The 25,019-nt window shown below is 36.3% G+C and overlaps 1 pseudogene; it reads right to left on the bottom strand.

Annotated features, from left to right (window-relative positions):
- On the bottom strand, positions 1-24,342 carry LOC129026112 (protein FRG1-like; annotated as a pseudogene).
- Positions 24,343-25,019: the final 677 nt, after the last annotated feature.

Here is a 25,019-nt window from a genome sequence, read left to right as displayed (position 1 = left end):
GCATCTGAACTTATTTATTAGCTTCCATTCCAGCCCACGAGGACAAAAGCATCACATACATATCCACTGTGGCAAACCTGTCCTCAGTAGGGATTTTCCCCAGTACTACTCTCGCCTCTGTCCTGAGCCCACTTGCTTCTTTGTAATGTTTCCACTTTCTGTCCCACTCCCTAATAGATGATTTTTCCTCTCTGCCCAACCCCCTAGTTCTGATATTTGGATTGTCTGTGTTCTGAGTAGTACTTAGGAGGTAGAATCAAAGCCTTGTTGATTGGATTGGGAGTTTCTCACTTCCTATTAAAGGCACTGATTAAGCTTCTATTGTATAAAGTAAAGTAAGATTATGATCCAGTAAGAAAGATTCCACAAGTAGCGCAGGAAGAATTGGTTTCTAGTACACTTCATGCTTCAGGACAGGAAATCCAGAAAAAAATTCTGTGGTACGTTAAGTGTGTACTGTAAGTTTCATTTCCATATGAAAAACTGTAGTTAGCTAAAAATACATCCATGAAGAATCCTGATTAAACTTGCTTAATCCTGGTTAAACTAGCTACTAGCTAAACAACAATTTCACAACAACTCAAGAACTCCGTAAAAGCATTTCCTCTGAATATTTTATTCAGAAAAAAACACAAAAAGATAAGGCAGAAACAAAAGTCCCAGTCATTTGCAGTATCTGTCGGTTTCAATTTGGCTCTAATGTTAAAACAAAGAAAAATAGTAAAATTAATCTATGTAAAACATGCCATATATATTCAACTGCTAATAAATATAAAAAGCTTTAAAAATGTGTGCTCAATTTTGGTTACTGTGTTACCACAACACTTATATTAAAATATGTATACTTTTAAATTTGGTTTCTATAAAAAATGGATTCTAATCTTATAAAAGTTATTTCCTAATATTCAATAAATGTTGTCTAAGGGCTTTTTCAATCCAAATAGATATTTTAATTATTCCAGAATTTAATGGTGCTCTAAATTTCCAGTTAACAGGGTGAGAATGCTGTATTATTACAAGTGATAAAAGTTACAGGACATAGAGGTTATTCCGTTTTAGAGTCCACATCCTGATTATATTTTATAACCTCTTCTTGATTTCTTACAACTAGATACATATTCATTTGCTCAGCTGGAAAAAATTCTTAACATTATTTACTGACTTTAGGTATGAACTCTACCAGCTAGTTAACAGGAAATATGTAATTAAACATTGCCTTTATCAAGTAATGTACAAAAAGGGTAAGAGTAACTTTGGAACATACGACTTGAATGAGCGGCTGGTGATTATCAAAATCTGGCACTTAATTGATTTATACTTGTACACTCACAGCTAAACATCTCTGTTTTTCTACGTTGCTACTCTAGGACATTACTTGTCTACATAGGAAGAGTAATAAATATTAATAATGTGCTATGATAAACATCCTGCACTCTTCCAAATCTTAGAATAAAACTGCTTCAATTTCACTTGTTTAGCTTTTATACTTAGTCTTTTAATTGATCTATGCTTATTTTAAGGAACCTGAACTACTCTAACAGAATCCACATAATTTTTATATTAGTCAAACTGCTTCTCTCTAACTCTGGTTGTAATAGTTATAAAAAGATAATGATAAATTTATGAAGTAGATACAGTCAAACCTGAATTTCTTAAAGTATATACTTAGAATCGGTTATAATTTTTAGATATTCTTTCTTGACAATCTTTTCCCAAACTCATGACATCCTCTCTAGCTAATATTGCCACACTCATAAATTAGAAATAAAGACAAAAATGTGAAAACTACAGTAATTTAAGAGAATATAGGTTTTCTACATGCCATTTCTATTGGCTACTGAAAATAGTGGAAATAAGTAAATAAATAGCTACCTGTCCAGAAGCATCTCATGCAAAAATCCATCTTTCTGAGCCTTTTGAAGAATTTTACTGTCTTCTTTACTTATTTTAACTTTGTGGTCTTGGAAGCTCTGAAATTTCTTTCTCCAAAGAAAATGTCTTCATTGAAAAATACCTCAAACTCTGATTATAGATATTTACTATTAAATTTATAAATACTGTTAATTTCTTTTTCACTTATTAAAAAGTCTAATTATAGGCGAGGCAGAGTGGGTCACACCTGCAATCCCAGCACTTTGGGAGGCCAAGGCAGGCAGATCACTCGAGGTCAGGAGTTCGAGAACAGCCTGGCCAACATGGTGAAACCACGTCTCCACTAAAAATACAAAAATTAGCCAAGCATAGTGGCGTGCGCCTGTAGTCCCAGCTACGCGGGAGGCTGAGAAAGGAGAATCACATGAACGTGGGAGGCGGAGGTTGCGATGAGCTGAGATCGTGGCACTGCACTCCAGTCTGGGGGACAGAGTGAGACTCCTTATTGAGGAAGAAAAAAAAGTCTAACTGTATTTTTTTTAATAAGCTGGAGATTCTGAACAACAAAGACGACCTTCATGACCTCTCAAGAGCAAGGCCACTCATTGACTGGGTACCACAAGGCCCCACTTCTATTAGGGCATGCTGGCTGGAGTCCCCTGTGTCTTGGCCATAGCACAGACTTTGACTGGCATCACGCCCATTCTATGAATGAATAGAGAGATTGACTAACCCGAGTGACTAGCTTTGGGAGCTGATAGGATGATTAGGAAAACTGAACCCTCAAGAAAAAAAAGCATTTAGCTCAGTGCTCTGTCCTAGAGGCTACATTGTGTTGCCTCTTCTTGTCCATCAGTTTTCATTTTTTCAGACAGGGTCTTGCTCTGTCACCCAGGCTGGAATGCAGTGGTGATCAGAGCTTACTGCAGCCTTGAACTCCTGGGCTCAAACAATCCTCCTGTCTCAGCCTCCCAAGTGGCTGGGCCTAGAGTCATGCACCACCATCCCCAGCTAATTAGGTAATTTATTTTGAAAGCACTTTGAGAAGCACTTCACTGTCAAATCTGTAGGTCTAAAAGGAAAAACATACATACACATAATTGATTTCACATTGTTTTACATTACCTTTTTCTTCTTCTGGAATGTCATCTTTTTTCTTGGTTTCTCTTCCAGTGCAGGATCTAATCTAGATATTGGAAAAGAGAATCCAATGGGTTATATGTTTATCTTCCACCTTCCCCACTTTACATATCACATAAGAACATTCGAGATGATTTCTTATGCAGAAGAAAAAATTAACTGAGCAACAATATTCAGAAAAAGACCGGTTCTGGCTATGTGTTTTTACTTCATATATATAATCTATATGAGTAAGTGCTATCACATGCTTCCTCCTCAGCCCTTGTGTCAGAAACACTACAGACAAAATTATTTCAGAAACATTTTATACATCAGATCCTGCTAGGCAATAAAGCAATCATTAATTTAATTTTGTCCTCCAAGTGAATACACTAGGATCAAATTATCCCTAGTAGACAAGTGTCATTTGATCAGATTGAAAGCTCAATAGCTATTTTACATTGCACAGGCTATTACCAAACTATTAAAACTTTTAACATTACACAACTTGTTTTTAATTAATTGGAACCCACCTCTTTTAGTAGCCTCTTATGTCCTCCTAAGTTGGATAGATGTTTACTATCACATGTCATAAGTTAATTAATCTGCATTCAACAATTAGGATACTCACAGAACAGGCAATGGGCAATGGTAAGGATTCATGTCTCCTAAGGGATCTCTGTGGCCAGAGTCCAGTTTCAGAGCTGCTTAGAAAGTGATGACAAATAACATGTTTGTGCCAATGACATCTTTGTGACAGTTTTGATTTGAGGGGTCCCAGACCTCAAAACATTCCCTGCTAGGGCCTGTAACACAATGCTACCTTTAGTAAGAGGGATCTGTGTTCTGGTAGATAAGGCAAGGTCCTAAAGGTGAAGGGCTGACAGAGATTAATTAGGACAGCCTGCAATTAAATGGTATGAAAAGAGTCCTAAATAATCACTGTTCAGAGCTTCCAAGTACTTGAGTAACCAAAGAGACCCAGAAAACTTTGTATTTCATCTGAAAATTGCTTTAAATAGTGAAAAATGCAATCTTTGTGTATCTTTGTGTCTTTGTATAAGTGCAAAGCACTGCACATATATTTGCAATTGTTGCCTTCAATAACACTTTTGTGATGATATCCAGATGAAAAAAATTTAAACATGATACAATAAAATATAAATAAATTAAATTAAATGCAAGTCACAAACCCGTCTGCATTTCCTCGATGACCTGTTTCCTGAGAAGCAATGTGCTATGAAATACTGAGAGTGGCCTCTGGAGTCAGCTGAGCCTGGGTACACATCCTGTCTTACCACACCTTGAAATCACTGTGATTTCCATGAACTGACTGACAAAAACCACAAGGATGTAAGGAGGGTCAGAGGCTGTCTTCCTGTCTGTAAGGCTGAGCTCACATCCACCTCACAGGAGCATTATGGAAATTCAAGACTACAACGCATGTGCCGGATGCATGCAGTGAAAAAATATAGCATTTCACTTCTCTAACTGTAAGAAAATATCTACATTTTTGATTGAAATTGTTTGAGCTTTAGATTTGAAATTATCTGAAATCAAGACTATTCTAAAAAGAAAATCAAACATATGACCGGAAATCTAACATGAAGCACGTACAGAGAATTGAGAGATGCTTTTAAATTATACTGGCAGTAAAGAAAAATGTAATATAAATTTTTATGCTCTAATTATAAGAATGAAGGGCATTTTAGAAAAGACATTTGCCCCCTCTCTTAGAGCCTTCCACTCTGGCCCCCACAATGCCAACAAATCTGGGTCAGACTGGATGCAACTTGTGATTCCCAACAGAGACAAACAAAGCAAGGTTCACGATGCTCAGTACTGCGTTGGAATGCCAAGACACAGAAAAACCATGTGTCAAGAAGGGGGGAGTTATTCTTTAGACACCTCCTGGTATATGTTTATCATTAAAGATCAGTGGCTTTTGTGAGTCTAAGAAATTAAGCCTTAAATGTTTTCATCAAATTCTAGTTAACTACCTGATTTATCTAGGTTATATTAACAGTATTATTTAGAATTTCACCTTGATATGAAGATGTCTGTTTAACTTTTACAATGACGTAAAACAAACAGTAGGATTAGGGAGGGCACAGGCCACTGGTGCAATGGATAACGTGTCTAACTACAGATGAGGGAATTTAGCCTGGAATAAGGAACTTTTATTTCCAGTTTAGTGAGGCACACACATTTTAAAAATAAAATAAAAATCATGTTTCATGTGATTCGTGTTTCTCCTAATGCAAAGAAGACAGGTACTATTAATAAAAATATTTTTAAAATGTAAGGGCTAAGGCCCCAGAAGTTCTGCTATGATTTTTTGTTTCATAGAGTGATTATCATCACAGAAGTTCAAGCATTACATAAATACAAACGCGTATACCCCGACCTGGTAATTCTGCTTCTGGAAATTTATATTCAGGTCCACCTGCACAACCACAAATTGATGCATATTCAATGTTATGTACTGCAGCACTGTTTATAAGAGCAAAAGTCTGGAAACAGCCTAAATTTCCATCTATAAAAGACTACATAAATTAAGGTACATCCCTAAAATGGAATATTATGTGGCTGTTAAAAAAGAGAGAGAAAAAGAAAAGCAAGAAAAAGAGAAAATTTTGTACATTCAAACTAATAATAGAAAACTCTCCAAGATACAATTTTAAGGAAAAAAAATCAGAAGTTGAGAAGACTATAGAGGAGGCTGCCTTTAGTGCAAAAAAGTTGAAAATTATAAATGTATTCATATGTTTATAAAGAATTTTAGGAGGCTATAAAAAAAACAAAACAAAGGGAAAGAGGAACAGGAGCTAGAACAAAGGTGAGTAAGATGCATGGCAGGCATATGTCTTCATCTTCGTATGCTTTTATTTAAAAATGTTGGATCACGTGTACATGTTATCTATTTTAAAAATTAGATTTTAAAATACAAGCAAGAAAACAAGAAAATGAAAGCTTAAAAAGAGCATGTGGAACTACCAGAAAAAAATACTAATCCATGGAGATAATGGCAAGGCAGCTCCTAGATGAACTGATTTCTCTACCACATTGTATAAACAAGCCATCAACTATGTGACTTATAATTAAAAATGAGTCTATTTGAAACAGCAGATTAAAAAAAGCTATTAACTAAATCTTTAAAGTGACAGTAAATGATGATTTAACATTTTAAAGAGATACAGTCACATCGCATGTGTGAATGCAGTCATCCGTATAAAATGTCACCATTACCTTGATCATTTCTTCTTCTCCTGCTGTTTTACTTTTTGCTTCTATGTCTCCTGCTTCATTGCATCTAATAAAGCAGCTATTTGAGGCCAATAAAGCAATTTTCCCCTAAGTGAAACAAAATAACAAAATAGCCATGAGGATACTTCTTCTATCAAGCTACCAATGACTTTCTTCACAGAATTGGAAAAAACTACTTTAAAGTTCATATGTAACCAAAAAAGAGCCCGCATTGCCAAGTCAATCCTAAGCCAAAAGAACAAAGCTGGAGGCATCACACTACCAGAATTCAAACTATACTACAAGGCTACAGTAACCAAAACAGCATGGTACTGGTACCAAAACAGAGATATAGATCAATGGAACAGAACAGAGCCGTCAGAAATAATGCCACATATCTACAAGTATCTGATCTTTGACAAACCTGACAAAAACAAGAAATGGGGAAAGGATTCCCTATTTAATAAATGGTGCTGGGAAAACTGGCTAGCCATATGTAGAAAGCTGAAACTGGATCCCTTCCTTACACCTTACACAAAAATCAATTAAAGATGGATTAAAGACTTAAATGTTAGACCTGAAACCATAAAAACCCTAGAAGAAAACCTAGGCATTACCATTCAGGACATAGGCATGGGCAAGGTCTTCATGTCTAAAACACCAAAAGCAATGGCAACAAAAGCCAAAATTGACAAATGGGATCTGATTAAACTCAAGAGCTTCTGCACAGCAAAAGAAACTACCATCAGAGTGAACAGGCAACCTACAAAATGGGAGAAAATTTTCGCAACCTACTCATCTGACAAAGGGCTAATATCCAGAATCTATAATGAACTCCAACAAATTTACAAGAAAAAAACAAACAACCCCATCAAAATGTGGGCGAAGGACATGAACAGACACTTCTCAAAAGAAGACATTTATGCAGCCAAAAAACACATGAAAAAATGCTCACCATCACTGGCCATCAGAGAAATGCAAATCAAAACCACAATGAGATACCATCTCACACCAGTTAGAATGGCAATCATTAAAAAGTCAGGAAACAACAGGTGCTGGAGAGGATGTGGAGAAATAGGAACACTTTTCCACTGTTGGTGGGATTGTAAACTAGTTCAACCCTTGTGGAAGTCAGTGTGGCGATTCCTCAGGGATCTAGAACTAGAAATTCCGTTCGACCCAGCCATCCCATTACTGGGTATATACCCAAAGGACTATAAATCATGCTGCTATAAAGACACATGCACACGTATGTTTCTTGCCGCATTATTCACAATACCAAAGACTTGGAACCCACCCAAATGTCCAACAATGATAGACTGGATTAAGAAAATGTGGCACATATACACCATGGAATACTATGCAGCCATCAAAAATGATTTCATGTCCTTTGTAGGGACATGGATGAAATTGGAAATCATCATTCTCAGTAAACTATCGCAAAAACAAAAAACCAAACACCGCATATTCTCACTCATAGGTGGGAATTGAACAATGAGAACACATGGACACAGGAAGGGGAAAATCACAATTCGGGGACTGTTGTGGGGTGGGGGGAGGGGGGAGGGATAGCATTGAGAGATATACCTAATGCTAGATGACGAGTTGGTGGGTGTAGCGCACCAGCATGGCACATGTATACATATGTAACTTACCTGCACGTTGCGCACATGTACCATAAAACCTAAAGTATAATAATAATAATAATAATAATAATAATAATAATAATAATAAATTTTCCTCCCTGATTTGAAAATCACAGAAAAGAACTTAAGAGAAGAACGTAAAAAATATAATACAAGAACATATAGAAAAGGAAATCAAAATCACCTTTCATTTTACTATTCAAAGATTACCACAATAAATATTTGTAGTGTATCTTCCTAGTAAGACTAAATTCTAATTAGATGAGGTAGGATTGCTTCCTTTCTAAAAGATCTACTGAAGATAAAACTGTTTAGTTCTGTTTGAAAAATTAACTTTAAAGACAAGAACATAATTATGAATGCATACTCTAGTAAAATATTAGCATTTTAAGTAAAATTTATTTTCTTCGGAATTAGAAAACATGAAAAGGTATATACAATGCCTTTGGTGTTTTGAATTTAAGAATCAATGACTGAGGGACTTTTGTGTGTGAAAATAAATATTCATATACTGTTTTAGTTGTTTAATGTTTGACGTATTCACTGCTTTCTATTAAACAAAATTTTAGAAACTGATTTTCTTGTGTATCTAAATCTGGGTTATAAATATGGTTAGCTTAACTCCCATAACAAATAAAATGTTTATTTATAACTTGTATTTGATTGATTCTTTTGGAAAACTTGGAATACCATAATATTTAGACAAAATATTTATAAATAGAATGATTACAAAATATGTTCACCTTATATCACATGCAGTTAAAAACGTGCTGATAACATGGATTTAATATCTTAGTCAAGTCACAAGGGCTGGGTGGTCTCTCATCTGGATGGCGCCTGGTGAGCTCTGGAACATGGCAGTTCACATCGCATGGTGTGGTCCAGGTGATTTAAACCTCTGCCACAGATTATTCAGCTGAGTCCTTTTTGCAATAGAGTTTAAAGACCCTCTTTCATATAAATTTAAATTTTTGAAACTTAGTGTCCTTCCTAAAAATAAAATGAAATGAACTTTCCTAAAGTGTTGTATTATTAGTACTGTCTAAGTCATCATCCTGGCCTTATGAAATATTGACATTTTCTACTGGTGTAACTTTTATTAGAAGTATCTCATCATAACTATTAGGATCATCTCAAAGGGGTTGCAACACATTACAGGTAATGAAATCAATGTAGTGTTTCCTGAACGGTATTGGGTGGGTGGGGGGGAAAAGGAATACACACAGACACACAGAGGAAGGGGTAAAAGAGAATAAGAAATATCAAGGTGCATAACACATGGATAAGTAAGTATTGTTAAGTAAAACTCTTGCTTCGATTATACATATGTGTGTGCTGGGCTGCAATGTAAAAATGCATTTCTCAATTGATTAGGTCAAAACAGTTTTCAAGTCACTGACTTAAGATTTTATCCTAGGGGATGAGGAACTTAGTCGAAATGATTACCTCTTTCTGGTAGGAAGTTTGTTTAATCTGTCATCTTAGAAAACACTGCTGACTTCCTCTTTTCAGTTCATTATTGTATACTACTAAAGCTGCTACTCAAAGGCTGAGCTTATCTTCTATTTGCTTGTTCTGCGTGGTGCCCACTGGTCCTTACTGTTTCTGATACAGTGATCTACTTTTTAAAGACAGTTTAGCTCTCACATATTTTTGTTCAATCTTTACTTCTCACACAAACAGGAAAGGGAAATTATGTATTCTGTATCAACAAAGATTTAACAAAACATCCATATACTACAACTGTCTACTTACTAAAATGAAGAATTAGTATATTATCTTTTTTCTTATATTAAAACTATTTTTTCGTAAACTATTTTAAGCTTATCAACTGAAAGTCTTTTAGAGATAATTTACTTCAATGAACTATTATTATTTATATTTTATACACAAATTGTCACAACTTTGTCTTAGCTAGCTCCACAGTTCGCTTACAGTCTGTAATGTTTCTGAAAGCATCCATGATTTCTGCTACAAAGAAGATACTTAGGAACTATTCTGTTTTCCTACTCTGAGACCTAGAATTGACCGGTTCTTCAATGGAAATGAGATCCATATCTAGGCACTAAGGGTATACAGAAATAATTGTGGGCAAAAGTACTAATGCTATTTTTGTTGCACTATATTATGAGATCTCTTTAAGGCTCTATGTTCTTACTGATTTATTCCAGTTTAATGTATTATACTACTGCATCCTACTTTTTCTTTTTAAATATATTATGATTGACTGTTACAGACTTTCTGTTAAACTGACAGGAAGATTTTGTAAACAATAACAGCACTTACATTTTGAAAGACTGGTTCCCATTGTTCTCTTGGTTCAATTGCATCTGAACGCTCAACAACAAGTCCATCTGAATTTATACCAAGATATTTTCCATAGCCAGATTTCAGGGCAATTCTGTACATTAATAAGGTAGATAAAAGTTAAAAACTGAGAGAAAATTAATTATAGAACAACAAAACAGGACATGTGTATGTGTGTGGGTGTGTACATATCTAAAGTTTCAGACTGGACATATTCCAAGTGTTCAAAAGCTGCATGTGGCTGAGTGGTGACTCACTCCTGTAATCTCTGTGTTTTGGGAAGGCAGTGGGAGAATTGCTTGAGGCAAGAAGTTCAAGATCAGCCTGGACAACAGAGTGAGACTCCATCTCTACAAAAAATTTAAAAAGTTAGCTGGGCATGGTGGTGTGCGCAGTTTTAAATTTAGTTTTATATTTTGCTGTTTTAATATAAACATTGTACCTTATATATTACGTAACAAATATTTTCAAAATTCATCATTCTTCAATTATACCTCTTTAGTTATAAGTTCAATAATAAATTACTAAAACTTACTTTTTCTCTTATCACAAATAGTTCTATTTACATCTATTCTGTACATAAAACTGATTTATCCTTAGAAAAAATTCCTAGAAATAATTGGATCGAAGGGTATAAACTATAAAGTTCTTATGTCATCAAACTGTTTTCCAGAAAATGCTGCTTCCATTTACATTCTTACCTCAAATTAACAGAGTATGTTTTGTATCATGGATTTTTTTTTTTAAATTATGACTCTAAGAAAATACTTGAAAACCTGATATGGGAAAAAAAAACAGTATCCTATTAATTTGCATTTTAGTAGTTAACTAGAATAACAATTGTTTTTTTTTTTTCCTTTCCTTTTTAGTTTTTTGATTATCTGGTAATGTCCCTTGTCCATTTTTCTATTCAGATCTGATTGTTCACAATTTTTCTACTGGGGTCTTCAGTGCTATGAATTCTATACAAGATACATATGAAGAGTAAAATCTCACTGCCTATTAAGGTTGTTGCAAATATTTTCCTCATTTGTCAGTTAACTTTCTTTATAATCTTTTTTTGTTTATAATTGTAAAGCAGTTTAAAACTATTGAATTTTTTCTTCCTCTGCTTTTATTCTTTGTCTTTCACCCTACTTATCAGACTTTCGAAGAAAGTATAGAAATAATCATCTTAATGTGATTTTTTAAAATTATGATTTCTTTCACCTTACCAAGAATCTCCTCGGATGTCAGAATTGAATTTTACTCCTTTATACATTAATGATTATATAACAGAAATCATTATCATGTTGATGTAACCAATTACTAAAATATGTAAATTCACTTTCAGTATCTTTTACCCAAAGAATCATTCTATACTTCTGCACAAGGAGAGAATAAAAAAGGTTATTTTATAAAATGACTGTAAAAATAGTGAGTAAATATATTCTTTTGGTAGTTACAATGCTGTAACATTCTCTGCTGGTTTCAACAATATTCCTTTTTTCAGTCTTCCTGTTTGTCTTTAGACTTCCAAACAGGGAGTTTAAATATCATAGCAACAATGAGCCAGGTTTTGTACTATTTGATTTATTTTTTAATCTATCTTATTTGCTGTGTGAAATTATTAATCTGCATTTTTTAACTTACACATCTTTTTTCCAGCCTAGCATTATATATTGATAGGAAATCCACTAAAAGTAGATCACAAAATCTACTTTTCAAAAAAGCTATTTTGTTTTTTATGTCAAAATTACCGTGGGCTTAAGACAGATACTAAAATTTTTAATGAATACAATTAAATTTTTAAAATAACTAGTTACTAATTATATTACAACATAAGCTCACCTGGAATCAGATAATTTGACAGCCATAAACAGCTCTGGAGGACTAGGGCCCTCATTGATTATTGGAGAAAAAACATTTGAAAATAAATTTGACATTTGCTGTAAATATAAAGACATTATTTTGCTTTAAAAAATGTGGTTATTTTCTTCTGCAATTAAATGTAAGAATATTCAGATATACTGATGTCACTGTAATACTCTATCTTTGGAATCAAGATCTATTTTACCTTCTTTTAACTACAATGTTAATTTTATACACTGAGTAAGACAGGGTGATATAATGCTTATTTAATAACTTTCGAGATAGCTTCTCTTTATGCTTTAAAATACAGTCATAAATAAGCACTTATTTAAAAAGCTAAATGTTTTCATTTATTTAATGGATGGCTTTGCTGACCAAATGATACTGCTTTTTATCTACTAATTACTTTGTATCTCATTAGTGCTTCCTCTAATGGACTAAAGAAAATGAGCAAACTTCAAATTGTTAAATGCTCCCAGGTTAGTTTTGGTAACAGGTCTGAAAAAAAAGTAATTCAAACATATTTGACTCAAATATGTTTCCTTTTTTCTTTCCACTTACTATTTTAATTATTCATGTTGTTTTGATTTCCAAAGAAACTCTTCTGGAACTACACGGAATGTTTTCAAATGCTTATGTTAGAAAGAGGGACTTTCCAATGGCTGGTAAATATTAAGGAATTAAAAAATAATGGAAGAGTCAAATTCAATGGTTCCATTCCTTCGGAAAATATTTGAGACTAGTTAGACTTTGGCCTAAGTGAATGAATGTCCTAAAATCTACACTTGCGGCAGGATCTTCCCTTCCAGACACAAACCTTCTTTGTGTGGAGCTCCCAGGGTAAAAAGACCATTGTTAAGTGCTTGTATATAGGTTCCCTCATCCATTTCAATGGCTATGGTTCCTGAAATTTCGCCAAAGTTTTTTACTGTCCACCAGATTCCTAAAAAATAAAATTGATATTTCAACTTTATATTTTAGTTTTGACACAGAGTTCTTTGTTATTATAACTTAGTTTTAAAAACTTTTTATTTTCAGTCGTAAGAAATAATACAATGTTCTCACATATCCTTTACTCGCTTTGTCTCAATGATGACATCTTGCATAAGTATCATACACTGTTAGAATCAGGAAACTGACACTGATATAATCCATGAAGCTTATTCAGATTTCACCAGTTTTACATGTATATGCATGTATGTGCACAGATTCATGCAACTACCAGCACAGTCAGGATTAGGTTTTTAAAATACAAAATAGCAACATACAGCCAGCCATGGGGGTGCATGCCTGTAATCCCAGCTACTTGGGGAGCTGGAAAAGAGAATCACTTGAGCCCAGGAGTTCAAGGTTATAGTGAGCTATGATCACGCCACTGCACTCTAGCCTGAGTGACAGAACAAGGTCCTGTCTCAGAAAAAGACCAAAACAAAACAAAAGACAACATGTAAGATACAAATTGATATATGGAGAACGGTCACTCTCATGAAAGACCCCGGCCATCTATTCATGCCTGCTTTCCAGAGGCAATGTCTATCATAATGTTTCTTAAAAATGCCTCTACAGGAAGACTTTCTAGCATAGTAATCTTTTTTTTTTTTTTTTGAGACGGAGTCTCACTCTTTCACCCAGGCTGGAGTGCAGTGGTGCGATCTTGGCTTACTGCGACCTCTGCCTCCCGGGTTCAAACAATTCTCTGCCTCAGCTTCCCGAGTAGCTGGGGTTACAAGAGCCTGCCACCATGCCTGAATAATTTTTTTTGTATTTTCAGTAGAGACGGGGTTTCACCACATTGGCCAGGCTGGTCTTGAACTCCTGACCTCGTGATCCACCCGCCTCTGCCTCCCAAAGTGCTGGGATTACAGGTGTGAGCCACGGCGCCTGGCCAGTAATCTTAACTATGATTTTAGATTGAAAGCAAAATGAGCAGAATCTGTGTCTATGTATACTAAATTCCGATTTTCCAGTAGAAATATTAGACTCTAGCAAAAATTATTTTAAAAGTTGTTATAAAAGTTTATATCTTAATGTTAAAAAAGATCCTCAAACCTCCTCCTAAATTGTACTTTAACTAGAGTAGAAATGAGTCAATCATCAACTGGATATTACATATTAAGGAATTCTTGTTAATTTTACAAGGTCTGATAATGACATACTATAATGTATAAAAATAAAGAACAAAACAGTTGATGAGAGAAATACATACCACGTTAAGAAATGTACATTTATGTACTTATGGGTAAAATGACATAATATCTGTGATTTTACTTAAAATTTTCTACGAAAAAATGTGTGTGTGGGTGATTAAGTAAATGAAATGAGATTGGCAAAATATTGATAATTAATGCTGGGGCCTGGGCACATGGGGATCCATTATATTCTTCTATGTATGGATTAGCTTGAATATTTCCATAATAAAAAGGTTTTAAAGATTCAGTTAATTCCACTGCACAAAATTTTCTATTCAACTAAACATTTCATGCTTTTCATAATGAATTTTAAAATACATAAAATCTTAGCTAAAATGAAGTTGGACCCTTATCTAACACCAAATACAAAAAGTAACTTAAAATAGACCAAAGACCTAAATGTAAGAGCTAAAGTTAGAAAACTTTTAGAAGAAAATGGGAAAAGCTTCACGACAATGAATTTGGCAATGATTTCTTATATAGAGCATCAAAGGCACAGGCAACAAAAGAAAACATAGACAAACTGGACTTCATCAGAATTAAAAACTTTTGTGCATCAAGAACCACTGTCAACAGAGTAAAAGGCAACCCAGAGAATGAAGAAAATATTTGTAAACTACATACATTGTAAGGAATTCATATCCAGACTATATAGAGAACTCCAAAAAGACAAACACCACAATTCAAAACTGGGCAAAGGATATACACGGACATTGCTCCAAAGATGATATACAAATGGCCAATAAGCACTCGAAAAGATGCTCAACATCACTAGTCACTAGGGAAATATAAATCAAAACCATAATGCAATACCACTTCACACCCATTAGAATGCTATTATCAAAACAAACAAAAAACAAAAAACAGAAACCAAGAAAACCAGAAAAACAAATGTTGGGCAGGATGTGGAGAAACTGAAACCCTCTGCAATGCTGGTGGGAAGGTAAAATGGTGCATGCATTTAAATGCCACTGAAGTGTACACGTGAAAATAGAAAAACTGGCAAATTCTATATTCTGTGTATTTTACCTCCACACACACACAAAACCAATGGAGAAAAAGAACATTAATCAAAATTAAAATTTCATCTAAAGATGATTAGAAAGGAATAAAACTAATGACAATTTAGATGATTGAGTTATAGCTACAATTGTTTTCAGTAAAAGAAATAATGCTTTATTCTGAATCATTATGAACAGTGTTATGATTAGCAAGTCTTTCTTATAAATGTAATAGTTAATAATTTTAAATTAGTTTTACTTTGTATGTTCTATGCCACATTCACCAAGTACACTTAATATTAAGTAAAATCATTTAAATATAATATCTCATTAATGTTTTGCAAATGAAGAAGAAATTTCTGGCAGACAAACTCCTCAAAATTTTCACACTCTGTCCAAGTAGGGAAATGATACAATAACATTACTTACAATATGGTCAACTGAAAAAGAAATTACTTTGAGCAGATGCCAGTATTTTTTCTCAATGAGATTTCAAAGAATAAGAAAGCTAAACACAGTATCATCAAGAATTAAATGTGAGCATTCTGCCTATTTTCTGCAAGTGGCCTACATTGAACCTTTGGAGGTATGCTTATATGTTTAACGACTAAAGTAACATAACATAATACTTAACAGTGTCACTCGGGGGTTTTAGCTGTGAAAAAGCAGTGGATCCTAAGAACAGTGGGCACTGAAGTTGCCTGTCTCTATGTCAGGTTACAGCTCAAGCTGTGTATATGCTGCAGACGCCCAAGCTGAATTTAAGAGAATCCGCTCTAAAACATTACTTGCTATTTAGACACATGCTTAAAGTTATTTCCATTTAAACCTTAGGCAGATGGTGAAATATTCCCGCTGTGTTGTCTCACAATGCATAATAAAGCTTTTCACATATTTTCACATAGTTTATAATGTTTACATATGTCTGGCATGCCTGTAATCTAGCACTTTGAGAGGTGGAAGCAGGAGAATCACTTAAGCCCAGGAGTTCAAAATCAGCCTAGGCAACAAAAGGAGACCCCCATCTTTACAAAAAAATTAAGAAATTAGCTGGGTATGTTGGTACAAGACTGTGGTCCCAGCTACTCGGGAGTCCGAGATGAGAGGATTGCTTGAGTCTATGAGGTTGAGCGTGCACTGAGCCATGATCATGTCACTGCACTCCAGCCTGAGCAACAAAGCAAGAGCCTGTCTCAAAAAAAAAAAAAAAAAATGGCCTGATGCACCAGTGTCATGGCTGATAAGATACTACCAGGGCACTCTCATTCTAGTATCAAGGCTGTGTGACAGCTCACCTCGCCTTCTGACTAACTCAGTGCTTCTGTGCTGAGGGCCCCTTTAAATCTCTGCCTTCATTATTTGCTTGGCACAAAGGAATGATATATCTTAGATTTTGTAATGGAATTTTCTTCCCCAATCTTACTGTAGTCTAAGTACCCTTCACAGACCTTCTATTAACCCATAGCTTACTTAGCTTTAGTTCCTGGGTAAATCAAATCTGCGTTTTGCAAACTACGATGTTGTAAGTTCAATTGCTTCTGAATCTAGCAGAACTCAGTGAAACTCCTTGCTTACAGACATGCTCATTTTTATGAATGTCACAAATGGGATTCTCCATGTGAAAGGCAGAATTTCTTTCATCCTATTTACAAATCCCTTCAGATCCCTGTGAGCAACCAACAGAACAGCTTTAAAAAATTAAAAGTTTTTTTCTTTCCCTTCACAAATAGGCCATGCTTACTTATATGGCAAGTTTAGAAAATTCATAATGCAAAAGAAGGTGGAAGGACAAAGAGAAAAAGACGCAGAAGGACTTCCTCTTCCAGCCGAGATGGATTTGCCCTCCACGATGACCAATGAGAAAACAGAAACTGGATAGAATATTTGAGAAAACTGTTTTTGGGGATTGGAACACAGGCAGAACAGGACTGTGATATTTGAGAACAGGAAAACACAGGAAGCAAATCTCACACACACTTCTGTTTTCTGCCCAATGGCAGTTTCTTGACCACACAGAGAGAGGTAGAGACCTCCAAAAATGAGGCAATGTCACTGTCACTACGCTGAGAGTCTTGCAGTGCTAACATGTTTGGAGTTTATAGAATAAGGTACAGGAGAAGAGGGAACTACATAAAGGTGAGGCCTCAAAAGTGTATGCAAAAGTTCTCTGCAGGTCTGGGGCCAAGGGCTGGGGGGAGTGCATAGAGCAAACAGGCTCCACAAGGCCTATACAGAGTGGCTGGCACTTCTGAGGGCTGACTGGAGATGCCAGAGATCACACAAATTTGGGACACAGCAGAGTGGTGAGAACTCACCAAGTATACCTAGAACATGTGGCTGAGGCCCATGAGGATGAGCCTTTCCTAGAGTAAGAGTCACTGTCTAAGTCTACAGGCAAAAACCTAATAAATAAGCACAAACTAACAAAGGCCCAGGCTTGACAGAAGCAAAAGGGTGGTCAAATAATTTAACTAGGCATTAAGACATTTAACAGAAATAAAGGTTAAAATGTTATGAAAATGAAAGACTGAATTCATGAGGAAGACTTAAAAATCCTAAATGTGTACACATGACAGCTTCAAAATACTTTAAGCAAAAACTGCTCAAGTAGACAGATCTAGAATTACAGCTGGAGATTTTAACATAACTCGCAATACATTGCAGGATGAGTAAAAAATCAGTAAGGACCCAGAAGATGTGCAGTCACAAGTTCCACCAGTTCATCTAACTGACATCTAAAGAACACTGAACCACCAGGCGCCACGGCTCACGTCCGTAATCCCAGCACTTTGGAAGGCCGAGGTGGGTGGGTCTACTGAAGTCAGGAGTTTGAGACCAGCTTGGCCAACGTGGTGAATCCCCGCCTCTATTAAAAATATAAAAAAATTAGCCAGGCGTGGTGGCAGGTGCCTGTAATTCCAGCTCCTCCGGAGGCTGAGGCAGGAGAATCACTTGAACCAGAGAGGTGGAGTCTGCAGTGGAGCCTAGATTGCGCCACTGCACTCCAGCCTGCTGGGCAACAGGGCGAGACTTCATCTCCAAAAAAAAAAAAAAAAAAAAAAACCCCTGAAACAACATCTGCAGAATACACATTCTTTTCAAGTGTACATGGAAATTCAGTAAGTTAGTATATTCTCCAACTATACTATAAATGAATTAGAAATCAGCAACAATAACATACCTATAATATGTCTATGTAGTAGAAATAAAAAACAATACACTTTTAAATAACTCAAGTGTCCACGAAAAGAAAAATCACAAGGAAAACTAGATAATATTTTGAATGGAATGAAAATGAAAACAAAATGTGTTGACTGTAACTAAAACTAAAGTGGAATGAAGAGATCTAACTCCCTTCTTAAGAAGCAATAAAACAAGAGCAAAGTAAACCGAAAATAAGTTAAAGGGAGGAAAAAAAAGACTAAAAATAAATGAAATAGAAAATGAAAAAAAGAGAAAGTAAGTAATACTGAAACAGGCTTGTCCAATCTGAGGGCTGCATGTGGTACAGGCCAGCTTTGAATGCAGCCCAACACAAATTCATAAACTTTCTTGAAACATTATGAGATTTTTTTGCTTTTCCTTTTCTTTTGGCTCATCAGCTTATCGTTATTGTATTCTATGTGTGGCCCAAGACAGTTCTTCTCCTTCCATTGTGGTCCAGGGAAGCTAAAACATTGCATACCCCTGTACTAAAAGATCATTAATCATCTAAAATAAGTGATCTTATAAAGAATTGATAAACCTCCAGCTAGACTGACTGATCCAGGAAAAAACACAAAAAACACAAATTACCAATATGAAGAGACTGCAATACAGATTAGATTCTACAGGCATTAAAAGGATATTAAAGGAATATTCTGAACAATTTTATGCCAATAAATCCAACAACTTGGATGAAAGGAAGTTTTCCTAAAAGACACAAATTACCAAAACTGACAACAGAAAAATCTGAAAATATCTCTTAAAAAATCTTAATTCTCCCACAAAAAAACTAAAACCAAACCAAACCAAACCCTCTAGGTTCAGATGACTTCACTGGTAAATCCTATCAAACATGTAAAGAAGAAATCATACCCATGTTACACAGCTATTTCCAAAAACAGGGAAGAGACAGCACTTCCCATCTAATTTTATGACACCCAATATCACTTGACACCAAAATCAAATAAAGACATTACAAGAAAAGGATACAAAAGTCCAATATCTCCCATCAACCCCAATATAGAAATCTTAAATAAAAAAAAAAAAACAACTAGAATTTAACTCTAGCAATATTCCAAAGAACAATGCACCACAACCAAGTGGGGTTTATCTCAGGGATGTAAAGTTAGTTTAAAAGTTGAAAATGAAACCAACGTAATTCATTGGCAGAATGAAGAAAGTTGTATAATCATCTCAACAGATACAGAAAGAGGCATTTGACAGCATTAAACATCGTTATGATAAAAACTCCCAAGAAACAAAGTTTAAAAGGAATGTATTCATTTTGATAAAGGTTTTCTCTGCAGATCCTATAGACATCACACCATATGGTGGACTACTGAAAGCTTTCTGCCTAAGCTTGGAAAAAATACAATTATGCGCATTCTTGTGACTTCTGTTCAACACTATGGAAGTGCTGGACAGTATAATAACCAATAAAAAGCAAGACAAGACATAAGGATTAGAAAGAAAGAAGTAAAACGATAGTCACAGAAAACATAATTGCAAATTTCTTAGTTTTCTACATCAACAAAGCACTAGAAGTAATAAGTGAAACAGACTTATCAGACTACAAAGTCACTATACAAAAATCAACTGCATATCTATATACTGACAGCAAAAAACTGGAAAATCAAATTCAAAAGTTGTATTGACAGTAGTGCAAAATTATAAAACACTTAAGAATACATTTTTAAACAGGCATGCAAGACTGCTACATTGAAAATTATGAAATATTGAGGCCCAATATTAAGATGTTGATTCTCCCTCAAATGTTCTGGACTCAATACAAAATCTGAGAAAATCCAACAGGCTTCACTGTAGAAATTAATAAACTAATAGCAAGTACAAAGTTGGAGGACACACACTACCTGATCTCAAGACTTCATGAAATTATAACAATCAAGAGAAATATACCAACAGAAAAACAGACAATCGATAGAACACAGTCCAGAAATAGACCAATACATAGAAAGGTAATTGATTTTTTATGAAGATACAAGACTGGATTAATGGAAAAAGGAAACACCAGTGGTGCTGGCACAAATGTCTATCAAGATGTTAAAAAAAAAAAAAGTAAATCTTGAAACCAAACTCACACGATGCCAAAAATTAATTTGAGATTAATGACAGATTTAATGTAAAAACTAAAACTATGATGCCTCTAAAAGACAATGTACAATATTTTCCTGACTTTGGGATAAGCAAAGATCTCTTAGGTCAAAGAGATAAAGCAGTAACCATAAAAGAAAAAATAAATTAAGCTTTTTAAAAATTAAAAGCTTCTGACCATCCTGGCTAACATGGTAAAACCATGTCGCTACTAAAAACACAAAAAATTAGCTGGGCGTGGTGGCGGGTGCCTGTAGTTCCAGATACTTGGGAGGCTGAGGCAGGAGAATGGCATGAACCTGGGAGGTGGAGCTTGCAGTGAACCGAGATCACGCCACTGCCCTCCAGCCTGGGCGACAGAGCGAGACTCCATCTCAAAAAAAAAAAAAAAAAAATGCTGTCCATCCGAAAACCATCATTAAGAAACTGAAAAGATAAAACTCAGACTGGGAGAAAAGACTGATAACACCATCAACTCTTGGCAAGGATGTAACTGGAGCACTAATTCATTCTTGGTGGGAGGGTAAAATGGCACAACCACTTTAGAAAATTTTTGGCAGTTTCTTACATAGTTAAACATTCACCTATCCTTTGACACAGCAATTCCACATCTACATATCTACCCTAGATATTTACCCTAATTTTAGAATTGTTGATTTGTCATTTCAAAAGCAATGATTCTTCCAGAACAGTAGCTTTATACCATTCCATATTTTATATTTTTTTAAGCTACCATAATTTATGAAGATTCAAAATGCAACTTGCCAAGTTTTAAAAGAGAAAAAAAAAAGTATGGAAACAACTAAATGGAAAATAGGCTGGTTAAATGTGTTTGGATCAGTTTATTTCTAGTATCATTTACAGGCTACCCTGATATTTATTTAAAATTTTCATTCATTTTAGAGTTGACAAAATAATGATTTTTCCTGTGAAGATACTTCATTTAAGAGACAACTGACTTCTATAACTAAAATGTATACATGTTCAAAGACAACAACTTGTAAAATATATTTGGTTGAATAACATTTACATTAAGACTTTAAAATTATGTATCAGAATCTCCGGCTACTAAGCAGTCTAATGGTGCCTACTAAGTCGGAGAGTTGTACTTCCTCTCTCCTGTGCTCTGTTCTGACAATGAAGTAAAGGCATCAATAGCATCTACTGTGCTAAAGAATAAATGGAATTCACAACTGTAGGTAATATTTAAGCACTTTAAGACAAATATGAATACATCATAAATTTCTAACTAGGAAAATATTTTCAATGAGATCTCAAGAAATGTTAACTTTTTTCAGAACACAGCACTGAAAACTGACTCACCAACAATATCAAGCTGGGTTTCTTCATCTTCTTCTCATTTTCTCTTCTTATCTTTGCTCTTTTTTTTCTTACTACAGGACGTAATTTATATAGATGAGTTTAGGTATATTGATTTGTGTGATAAATAAATATCATAAGATTGAAACTTGGAAGTCTTTTAAGCTGTTTCATTTATAAATTATTGACTTAGGAAGACTTACATTGCTATGCCCTCTTAAATACAATACTGAGAATTTGCTTCAGGCTTTGTACATATTATGTTAAAGTTCAAAGCAGATTGTAGAGCCACACTGCCAGATTTTAAATCCTGATTCTGTCACTTCTTAGCTCTGCGATTTTTGGAAAAGGTACTGAATCTCTCTGTGAGTCAGTTTCTCCACTTAAAAAATTAGGATAATAACTTAACCCTTAAGGCTATTGTGAGGATTAAGAGGTAATATGCATCTTCACACATTGCTGGTGGAGATGTAAAATGGTGCAGCATCTACAGGAAACAGTTTGTGGTTCCTCAAAATGTTAGAGTTACCATATGACCCAGCAATTTTACTCCTAAGTATGTAAACCCAAGGGAAATGAAAACATATGCCCACAAAAATACTTACATAAGAATATTCACACTAGCATTAGTCAAAATAGTCAAAAAGGGGAAACAACCTAAATTTTCATCAACTGACGAATGGATGAACAAAGTTTTACATCCATAAAATGGACTACTACGCAGCCATAAAAAGGAACATGTGCTACAACAATGATGGACCTCAAGAATATTATAAGTGAAAGAAGCCATATACGAAAGGCCACATGTTGCATGATTTCTTAGGAAATATTCAGAATAGGCAATTTCACATAGATAGCAGACTAGTGGTTGCCAAGGACTAGGAGAGGGAGAGGATGGGATGTGACTGCTTTAATGGGTAGGAAGAGATTTCCTTCTGAGATGACGAAAATGCTCAGCAACTAGACAGTGGTGAACCTCATGAATATATACTAAAAACCACTGACTGTACAAAAGGGTGAATTTTATAATTATGAATTACATCGCAATAAAAAAATAAAAAATCAAGAGTGATTTGAAAAAAGTTAACGTGCAAAGTGCCTAAAACAATTTCTTGGCACACTGAAAGTGCTATATAAGCATTAATTATGATCATTACGATAATCTTAAGACACTCTTGTCTGCATTTTCATCATAAAGTTTTCAGAAGATAACTCACCACTCCTCACAGGAAATTCACAGAGTAAAAATCTCAGATTCATTCAGAACATACCTGCCACTTCTTCTGGCATCTTCATGAGCCCAGACTCCTCGAGAGGGTTCTCAAGGGCAGTGGCCTCAGCTCACTCCTTGATACTTTCTTTCCATCTCGTCTAAAAATATCAAAACCTCTGTTTATCACGGAGACCAGGAGGAAATGCTCAATATTTCTATGTACAATCAACCTCGGGCAAATCTGCCAGTTATAAAAGAAGCGGGGATATGAGTGCACAGGTATTTTTCTCCTAAAGAGCTAATAAATTACCACTACGACCTCCTCCTCACATTTGGCTCAATTTATTTACTGCATATATGTTCTCTCATTTAATCCTCACCGTCTTCTAAAGGTATAAAAAATGGTCTGAAAGTATAAATGTGTAAACGGAGGTTCAAAGATATTTGATCTGTTAATGAGTAAATGGAAGTTCAGACATATTAACCAATTTGACACAAATTACAAAATTAGTAAATGACAGAGTGCAGGTTCGAGCCCACATCCCTATCAAAGCCCATATACACTTCAACCACTGTGTGATTCATCCTGGTTTCACTCTACATATTAGCTTAGAAAAAATTAATCAATAATTTTTCCAGGAAGAGACAATGGAGAAAATAATCATCCCTAACAAAGGAAGTTATTATCATGAACTACGAGATCAGACTAACGCAGACCACCAGGCAGAGGCCTGGAGAGATGCCTCAGAGGACCCAAACTCGTGGGTACGGGGCCACGGGTCAACCGCCCGTCTATCCTGTTTCCAGGGTCGTCCGCACGGGAGGCTGCTCCTCTCTGCACAGGCGCCAGGAACCGCGGTCCTGCCTCTGTCCAGTCTGGAGAGGGGCCAGGGCGAAGCCTGGGAGGCCACAAAGCCGGCTCTCCGGGCCACGACTTCTACCGGATTCGCGGGGGTGGAGTGCGTCCGAAAAGAACTGAAGAGACTCCCGCCGGAGCTGCAGGACCCACCTCTTCGCCTTGGTTCCCTTGAGCACAAGCTTGGTCGACTTCACATAAGAGTTCTCGGCCATGGCTCCGGGAGACTTCTGCACGGAGAGGCTGAAGCAGACTCAGGACGAGTATGTGACCCGCAGCAGCACCATGGCGGAGAGGAACAGAAGTGGAGGCGAAGTAAACACTCCCTGACAGTGTACGTCTGTCCAGAACCCACCTTCGTCTTGACCCAAACGCTGAATGGCTGAGATTTACACTTCCGCGTTTCTGCCGGGGAGCTACGGCGGCCGCAGAGGGCCAAAAGATGTCCGCACGCAGCTGCTCCCTGGCTCCCTCTGGAGGAGCCCTAGAGGATTCGCGCCTCCCCGAGGGGAGGAAAGCCCGCCTGAGGCGCCGGTGCTGGCTGTGGTGGGGCTGCCGCGTGCGCTGTGGAACCGCCTCCCGCTAGAGCTACGGGCTGGCGACGGTCCCCGCGGGGGCGGGAAGCGGCTCAGGCTGCCCTAGCCGGCCTGCGGCGGCGCGTCTGGAAGCGCGGGCCACTGGTGCGTGGGTCACTCGGGGCTGTGCCTCGCGCGACTGTGCGTGCAGGAAACAAGCAGGAAATACCCTAAAATAGAATGAAGCGCCATGTTGAGGGCCGCGGACTTCGCGAGTGCTGTGGGAATGTGGGCTGAGGTGGAGAGTTATGGTGGCGCGTGTTACAGGCTCAGGGGTCAGGAAGAAGCCTAATGGTGGAGGCGGCATCTGAGGAGGGTCTTGAACACTGGGCAGGCTTTTGCCCGTTAGAGATGGAGGAAGCTAGTTCTGTCTGATAGAGGAAACAGGGCGGAGGCGTGGAGGGAGCCATGCAGCGCTGGTGTGAGGAGCCGCGAGCAGGCCAGGCCTGTAAAGCAGAGTGATGGGAATCAGGATAGAGAAGGCAAGTCGGGGTCCTGTGGTCGCTGA

The sequence above is a fragment of the Pongo pygmaeus genome, chromosome 15 (genome assembly GCF_028885625.2).
Source record: "Pongo pygmaeus isolate AG05252 chromosome 15, NHGRI_mPonPyg2-v2.0_pri, whole genome shotgun sequence".
Classification (NCBI taxonomy): Eukaryota; Metazoa; Chordata; class Mammalia; order Primates; family Hominidae; genus Pongo; species Pongo pygmaeus.
The sequence above is the reverse complement of the archived record's forward strand: the minus strand, read 5'-3'. Positions and strand labels throughout refer to the sequence as shown.